Raw genomic sequence first — 8,464 nt, 5'->3', positions numbered from 1 at the left:
GTTTAATGCATTATTCGATGCGAGAATATAAATAATTCAACTTCAATTTCCACTTAGATTATTATTATTATTACTACTTGTTTCTATCTTGATATTGCTTCTAGACGAGAGAGAACAATTCTTGGCCATTGCTTTTATTGGCTTCCATTAGCTCGAGTAAACACCCATAAAAATCAATCAATTTACACTGATGGTGGTCTGTCTCCAAATTCCCAAATTCTACCGTAGAGAGATATTTCGTTTTTTCTTCGCTCTATTATAACAAATAGTAAGTAATATGATTGCACTGAAAAAGACGACAGAGTGGTTAAGCGAGAGTGACGTATCAGTGAAACGATGATTCCCTTACTTTGAAGGTGATACGTCAGTCATAACTCACAAAATGTTTTTCAGTAACAAACTGCATTAGGTGGATAAAGAATCCTATTGAAACGAATAGAATTCAATTGAAAGGTACTATATTTTTTGATAGTAAAATTATTAGTGATTCACATGCTGACATTTAATGAATTAGACTTAGGCCGGTATCACTCTATAAAAGTTTGATAAAAGATCTTTCACAAAATAACCAATAGGCCTACTGATTACATTTACTGGAATGTAACTGATTCGCTTTTTGGCTTTATATACAAATACAAATACAAATACAACGCCACAACAGGCAAAATGCCCAACGAGGTGGCTGATAAAAAGATGCCCATAAAAATATGGTTGTCATATGTTTCAAAAATACAGCAACCCAATTAAAAATGCAATTAACACAAATTACAAACAATATATACACATGATAAAATATTATACAATGCCCATAAAGAATACTTATGGTTGTCTTATTCTAAGAATGGATAGCTTCTCGATTTACCCCAACATGTTTATCGTATTTCTTTTTAAACGTGTCAATTGTGTTACAATTTACTACCTCCGGGGGTAAGCTATTCCATTTATTAACAACCCTATTGGAGAAAAATTCCCTGCGACACCATAACCTTGCATTGTCCCTCACCAATCGATACTGGTGTCCCCTTGTAAAAGCAGTCGATTGGCGGTGTACTAAAAGTTCATGGTCCATCCTATCCATCCCATTGAAAATTTTGAACACTTCGATCATATCTCCTCGACACCTGCGTTCATCCAATGTAAACATATTCAAAAAATGAAGTCTTTCTTCATAACTCAAGCCCTGTGTGCCAATAAGGACACGCGTAGCTCTTCTCTGCACCCCTTCAACCAAATGTATGTCATTGTAAATACCTCATGGCTTACACATATTATATTCCATATTTAACCTCAAGTTAAACACTATCATTTTTATCATCATTATTATTTATCATATTCATATAGCATTAAATTCACATCATTATTAACATGTTGCATCTCCAGTATGTCACTCATCATATGATGACTTTATTATCATTTATCCATATGTATCATATCACATATAATTAATTAGCATAAATTATCATCAATATATGATATTCATTGGCTACTGTGGAAGTGGCTGATAACTCCGGGGGTAAAGATGTACTTTCATAGCCACATTTGCAAATTTTTTGCAATTGTGAGATGACTCTTAAATTGTTATCATCCCTATTCTCTTATACCAACCATGTCTTCAATGCACTACTGCATTTAATTGGCAGAGCGATGATGGACGGGTACGAGTCTCATCTTCCGTTATTCATGGAGCTTGTGATGGTAAGTGAGTTTTAATTAGCGACACCCTGTATTTTTGTTAACTAGTAAAAAGAAAATCAAATATCAAAATATAGAAAATGAAGCAGAAAAAAGCGAGAGTTGCGGATCGCACTTTCAAGACGAAAAATAGAGCAGTGCCATTCCATTCACAAGATGTAACACACGTGAAACTCACGCACTTTCTTGGTTTCCATTGCTCGCTGTCCAGGAAGAAAGATTAGCATTATACTAACTATTCTCCTCCTTCTGTTTAGCATAAGAGAGAGAAAATTAGAGAGCAGAACATTGGCTCTGACCCAACTCTCTCTTGCTCAGAGATCGCCGGATTAAGGGCCTTTTACTCACTTCTGCAGTTGACACGCGAAAATGATTAATCGCCTTCAGCCGTTTAAGCGAGAAGAAGAATGAGGAAGAGCGAGAGAGAGAGGGAATCTTATGCCAATTTTCGTCTCGGCGTTATCATTTAAGTGTGTTTGAAAAATTCGTATGGAAACGCTACAACAACAATATGGAAGACAAAAACGCACATTATAATAAAAATGTGCACACTTAATTCCGTTGCATCTGCACGATTGCGTGGTACGGGCCGTGGTAAGAGCCTCTACAGTTGGATGTAATGAGTGGGATGACCGCATGAAATTCTATATGGAGACTAATGGAGACCAAAGAAGTGAGTATTTGCGAAAAAAAAATCGTTCTAAAAGTAGCTTATGAAATTTAATCGTTGCACTATTCAAAGCCGCTGTTATAAATCGGTAAATGGATGAACTTTCACATATCATCTTTTGCAGAGAAAGATGTCGTTTTTTACTTGTAAATACAAGATTGAATGGAATACTGGTTGTTTTATTTGGAGATGATCAGTTTACGGAAGAAAATTTAACTCTGCCTCCACGGGGACTCGAACCCCTGTCTCTCGTTTGTCGGACGAATACTCTATTCCCTAAGCACTGAAAAAAACACAGAACTTTTTTTTTCCTTGGAGAGTATACAATTGTATATATGTTGAATAGCTCCGTACGTGGCGGCAACAATCAACTAATAGCTCGTGAATGACTTGGGGGATTATGGTCATTCACGAGCTATTACTTGATTGCTGCTGCTGTCCATGTACGGAGGCTTTCAACATATATATACGCTCCAAGGGAGAAATATTCTATCTGTTTAAATAGCTTCGGGTAGAGCACACGTCCGGCAAACGAGACACCGGGGGTCCGAGCCCCCTCCGAAGCAGGGTTGAATTTTCGTCCTAAAGTCATCATCTCCAAATATAACCAGTTTTTCGTGTAATCTTGTACATTTTTTTGTTTAGCACATGTTTCGATATAATCGTTCCTGTGGATCGATAATTGAGGTATGTCACAATATTAACTGTACCCGAACCCGGTTGCGTCATATAAAGGGCTAACTCCTACACTATTAGACACAGGGTCACGTGTCTGTTAGGGGCTTCGAAATTATTGAATCATTTCAGTGATTCTGAAATTTCAGTAATTTTTCTCTGGGCATATTATAATGATCACACTATTTCACAGCATTTTTTCTTGTGCCGCCGTTTACCGCGTATAACAAATTGCAAACTGGTTGAAAGCGGATCTTCCACATAATATTTACATTACATGAGAATTCAAGTCTTTACCATCGTCGCTTGAATACATGTAATACAGGTGGCTGGACCAGAAGAACATATATACGTTAAGAAGCACACATAGGCTTATAACGCACATTCCAGCATGTATTGATTCTTCAGAAATTCCGCAGAGGAGGTACTCGTACGATTAAGAAGTAGTTGATGCAAACTTAGCAACGTTGAGAAAAAAAATCCTCGTATCTTCCTAAATGTTGTACAATTCACAAGTGAAAATCCCATTCATCAGTAATGAAATGTTAAAGAATGCAAGGGGTTATTTGCCACATTTTTGCAGAATAAATGCCGATTTTTATGCTATTTATACGCCATATAAATGTTTCTTTTTATAAATTAGTTTTGTAAATATGTATTTTTATTCCCATCATTCCATAAAATGAAAGATGCAACGGTATGTAATCCACACTAAAAAATTCCGATGTCCTTTAACCTATAATTCTAGGAATACACATAACAAAATATGTCTATTCTTTATGTCTATGCTTTCTCGGATGTCATTCCTGTCCATATTGAGAATAGTAGCTACTTTGCCGCACATCAACTCCAGCCATATCTTCATACGCCAATTCCCTACCGATGGAGTTGGGTTTCAACGAAGGCGCTATCTATCGATGGTTTCATCAGGAACGACAGGTAAAGAACTCGTTTTCTTTGTTTTCACCCTGGATCGAACAAGTAGATCCTGATGGAATTCACGGTGGAAGGCGGACATGTTGCCACTGCACTAGTAATACGCATGAGAGTATTTGCTGGTGCGGTAGAACAAAACTTTTCAGGAAAAATACCAATCTTGCAATAAAAAATATCGTTTGAACAACCCTAACCGAAAAATGGTGTATAATTTAGGTGTAGACATTTTCCTAAAAGCTATTTAGGCTTTTATTAGTCCTTCGGCAAAATATTGCTCTAATCCTGTCGTTACCTTTCATTGAATTAAACACGATACAGTCGACGCGTCGAAAGTTTTTATTTTTGCACATTTTTAAGTTGAGGTAGAGGACGACTCATTTTCTTCCGAACAAGTTGTCGTTATCAATTTGCAAGACTGCAGAAAGTCGGAAGGTTCCCTTATTGACAAAAATTCCCGTAGTCTATTCACTATTCCCAAATTGCGCAGTAATAGCTGCTATGATTCCTGCACTTGTAACGCTGCTTTTTAACTGGTTTTCCTATAGAGAAGGAATGTGTTAATGTTAAGAAAAAAACCTTTCAACAGTTCTTGAGCAAAGGTTTTTCAACAACTGGCTTTTACGAAGATATATTTCGGAAAGAGAGAAAATTCATCTGCCCCTGCGGGGACTGGAACCCACGGCCTGAGTCTGGTCCGGCCGTCCATGTACGGTCCCTTTCAGTGTACACGAGATCCAAGGAAAGATTGAGAGATTCTGTGCCTCTGTAGTCTAGTGGTCTAGGGCGTTCACCCGGAAAGTGAAAGGACGTGGGTTCGATTCCCCGCAGGGGCAGTTGAATTTTCTCTCTTTCTAAAATATATCTTCGCAACAGCCAGTTGTTAAAAACCTTCGTATGGTAGCGGAGAGTGACGTCATCCTTGTATAGTTCTTGAGCAGTTTCTTTCAACTGACCACATTCACGTTTCTTGGACGAAAGACTTTTACAAAGTAATATATGGAACGCGTACCACGCATTATAAAAAAAGTACCGTGATTCGCAACACACACATTATAGGAAGTTCCATAATAACTCTTCACAATTCCTGAGTTTAAAAAAAAATGATTTTAGCTTAAAGGGCAGAAAAATATATTTTGCAACAATTTGAAAATACAAGAAAGTAGGATTTTTTAATATTTTGATACTTGTTATGTGGAAAAGAAAAAAAATCCTATTTTCATTCGTCCCCGTTTGATCAAATGAAAGATATTGTCATCATACTCAAATTTGGATTTTTCATATATAGCTATCAATTGGTTATTGTTATCAGAAATGCAGAGTTCTGATAACATGGCTGTCTTTCGTTGTCCAGTTTTGAATGTTATCCCTTTAGCGTTTGAGACCGTATGATGTAAGTAGCTGGATAAGTTTGTTGAAAAATATCAAAAAAGTATCTTTAAAAAAATTATGATGCCAGTTTCTCAGAAAAGAATTTCCTCCGTGTTCCATTGAAGAAAATTGCATTTTACTGCGGATTTAAAATGTTTGAGAAGCTTATCTGTTTAAATATCTTATTAAAATGCAAATTACATTATCTCGAAGTTGAAAAAAATATCGAAAATAAAATATTCATAATCTTCTTTTTTATTTTTTCCTTCTTAATCTTATTGTCAGAAACGGAAAATTCTGTGGAAGTTTATCATTTTCAAAAAAATATGAGAAGGTAAAGTCTTGAAAGCAATTTCTAGTAACGGTACCGAGATCATAATTATGTGAAAAATAAAAATGCTACAGAGAAAATAAACGACAATCTCTTCAATAATTTGTTGTTTAGCGCTAATCGAATGTGTCCGTCAAAGAGCTTCGTTCATTTTTATCCCAACAAATATATCGTTAGAATCATAAACTCTCACTCATAAAATAATGCTTTTCGTTACCATCAAAACCAAACTGCACAAACCCATGTAACATCACTAGTGTTCAAATTTTGGACATCGTGATTTATTCCTTTAAGGTAATGGTAGTTTTCAATTAACACATATCACTTTTCTTCACGAATCGCTCACATCTTAATTTCCAGAATTTTCACAGAAAAATTCCGTATTGACATTGAAAGACAAAACTGACTCTTAGACTTTATACCGATATGTAACGCAACACTCCAGAGACATGAGGTTTTTAATCCGGGCTACCTCTGGTTCAGAAGCAACATTCAACCCTTAAGCAGAACACACGAATTGTAAATCAGTTCCCGATTTGTTAAATGTTAATTAATTAATTTGTTAAATTGTTAAATTAAGGAACCATAGTAGTTCCATTAAAATATAATTTATATGTAGACTCTAATGCAGTTCTATAAACGTTTCTTCCAGTCTTCAGTGATGTCCTAGAGGTTATATTAGGTGATGTCGTCTTCTAGTTGTATCATTGCTGTAAGATCGGAAGCATGTCCTTCCAGCATTCGTATCTCTATTTTGGCTAGTAAAAAGAAGAAGAAAAACAAATATTAAGGTCAAATAAGCCAGATCAAAATTGTTTCGTTACACATCTCATGCGACTTTCCACCAAAAACTGCGCAAGGTCATTTTTTTTATGAAATCACGATGAAGATACATAGTAATAAAGGACGAAGTTTTGGTAGTTTTCTGGGACAAAACACTGTAAGATTTACAGTAATTATAGGAACGATACTCATGAAAACACTACCTACTGAAATTTTCAAAGCGTCAGAAAGTTGTTGAACTATTAAACACGGTTATGTACTTCACCAAACTCCGGCCATATCGGTATATCGCAATATTCTGCCATTCATGAAATGGGTTGGAAATGCCAGAGAGAGAAGGGCTGTCTAATGGTGGTCGCCTCAAGATCGTTAAAGAAAATATCTTAACTATACCCTCCCCCGGATTTGAACCTGGGACCGTGACAGCAACCTTCACGCGGTGGTGGTTGAGCATCATACCAACACGAAACTCGGGTGCTAGTCATGGTTATCTGTAACAATAGCAGATTGTGCATAATGTGCATGTGAACATTTCTTAAAGTAAGAAAAGTTGTTGCATGGAAGGATTGCATCATTATTCTACGTCATCTTGTCTGTTTAATCATTTTTTTTCTTGCCGTTTTACGGAAATTATTATTTCAAAAATTGTTATTAAAACAAAAGGTACTGATTTGAAACTATGCCGTGATGTCATATCACGATCATATTAAAGTAAAATAAAGTCAACATTATACACCTCAAAAACATTACATTATGAATTGCAAATTCAATATTCAATTGATCAGTTGGCGTTCAGACAGTTATCAAACAATATGAATCAAACTCAAATGTAAACAAACAATTTTAAAAGTCAATACAAAATTCTGCCATTATCAAATTAAAATAAAAATATTAACTTTCCGTACATATTCCGTGTTCTTAGAAACCCCAAAAGTTTTTGCCCCGTCTCTCTTTAGGCGAAGAAAAAATTACTCGTTCCCAAGTGTAATAATGGCTGAAATATTCAAATTCAAAATCGGCAAAAAAAAAGTTCGGAAATAACAGCAGAAACGGGTAAGGCTCCTTTCCCTTATTCATACTGTTCTTGCCCGACTTTTCTCCGATTCTTTAAATTCCAATATATATGTGAATATCGCACTTAGAATCTTTTTTAGAAAGGATGTAATGATCTTTGAAAATATTTGTTCCTCAGGAAAGACGGGACAAGAAATTTCTCATTGTGTTTTTTAGGACAGGGTGCCCATACACTAATGCTATTTTTAATATTAATTCAATCCCTGTAATATAAAAGACGTATCTGAAGTCTAGATGTTATTTAAATATATATATTGCGACGAGAAGTGTCAACTATGCACCCTGTATGTTTATTTATTTATGCAATATTGTTGGTCTAAGACATATGCAAGGGAACGCCGTAGATTTGTACATATATTCTTTGAAACATTCGACAAGAAATCGGAGATCGTGGGAGAGTTAACAATAGTAGAGGGGAGTTTGTTCCATTCAACTATGGTATAGGAAAAGAAACTGAATTTAAAACAATCCGTAGAGGCAAAAATATATTTTTTTGGGGTGGTCAAGTCTATTGAAAACATAGGAAGGCTTAGTCACAATACCGGATGTATCGAAATTGAAATGATCACGAATGATCTTGTAAAGCATGGCTAAGTGGGAGATAAGTCGGTGAGTAGCGAGAGGGTGGAGATTAAGTTCGAGTTTAGGATCGGAAACTGAACTAAAAGATAACTAAGCGATAAGTCGTGAAATGTATGCAATTCTCATTACGCTAGATGCCAGGAATTTGAATAAGGGAATAATAACTTTTAATGTTTATTGAACAGCTTTCGAGGATTTTTACTTATCAGATTACGCCAATAATTAAATTAATAATCAATAATAATCAACTAAATTATTAATTATTGGAAGTCGCTTCAATAGAATTACTGGCAAAAAGCGATAATATATTTGAAAATTTTTTATATCAACATTTATGCAAATGAATAAATTCA

At 35.4% G+C, this 8,464-nt stretch overlaps 1 non-coding gene across 1 annotated transcript; it reads left to right on the top strand.

Annotated features, from left to right (window-relative positions):
- The first annotated feature begins 4,732 nt into the window (after positions 1-4,732).
- On the top strand, positions 4,733-4,806 carry TRNAS-GGA (transfer RNA serine (anticodon GGA)). The gene has a single exon. It is a non-coding gene; the product is annotated as a tRNA-Ser (tRNA).
- Positions 4,807-8,464: the final 3,658 nt, after the last annotated feature.

This window comes from Pholcus phalangioides, unplaced genomic scaffold (genome assembly GCF_987345545.1).
Source record: "Pholcus phalangioides strain wild (caught in Gottingen) unplaced genomic scaffold, Ppha-v1.0 ptg000030l_1, whole genome shotgun sequence".
Lineage (NCBI taxonomy): Eukaryota > Metazoa > Arthropoda > Arachnida > Araneae > Pholcidae > Pholcus > Pholcus phalangioides.
Note: the sequence above shows the minus strand (reverse complement) of the source record. Positions and strands in the feature narration are given on the sequence as shown.